At 37.4% G+C, this 740-nt stretch overlaps 1 pseudogene; it reads right to left on the bottom strand.

Moving 5' to 3' along the window:
- Window positions 1–277: 277 nt before the first annotated feature.
- LOC111737490 lies at window positions 278–396 on the bottom strand (annotated as a pseudogene).
- Between the last annotated feature and the right edge of the window lie 344 nt (window positions 397–740).

Genomic DNA, 740 nt, shown 5'->3' with positions numbered 1-740 from the left:
CTCTTCATTTTACAAACATAGTTGAAAAAATTGCCTGGAACAGTAGCAGTAGATGCCTTTCTGTTCACGAGATGTGTAGAAATATGAGAGACTTTCAGAGAATTGTCTCTCAGCAGTACTCAGCATAATGTCTTGTGGAGGAACTGAGACTAGTCTTTTTATTTATTTATTTATTTATTGCTGTTAGGCGAGGCAACCTTTGGTTGACCTCACAGATTGCAAGGACCTTGTCAGTTTACAATCCCTTTTTATTTATTTTATTATTTTTTATTTTTCATGCTTACAGCATGTGGTCTTTCTAGGTGGTCTCCCATCTAAGTACTAACCAAGCCCGACCCTGCTTAGCTTCTGAGATCAGACGGGATTGAGCTTGTTCAGGGTAGCATGGCTGTAGACGAGACTAGTCTTTAAAAGAAGCAAAGACTGAGGAGAACCTGATCTCTGTCTTCATCCAACCAAATGGAAAGAGTTTCATCTATGTTCTTTGGAGCTCCTTAGGTAAAACAAGGATAAATGAGTGGAAAGTAACTGAAGTTGAGTTTGAAATCACTTATTTTGACTTGCACACTAATATATTGTCATTCTTAAAAATTCAATTAATATAGAAGTGAAAGCTCTCTCCCATCCTACCTCCCCAGGGGTAACTACTGTTACATTTTGATTAAAAGAAAGAACTAATGATTAAAGCTGTCCAATGATGTAATCGACTTTTCTAGGGAGTGTTTTCCTACCATAGGCAA

The sequence above is a fragment of the Pteropus vampyrus genome, unplaced genomic scaffold (assembly GCF_000151845.1).
Source record: "Pteropus vampyrus isolate Shadow unplaced genomic scaffold, Pvam_2.0 Scaffold27, whole genome shotgun sequence".
NCBI classification, from domain to species: Eukaryota; Metazoa; Chordata; class Mammalia; order Chiroptera; family Pteropodidae; genus Pteropus; species Pteropus vampyrus.
This window is presented reverse-complemented; position numbering and strand designations above follow the sequence as displayed.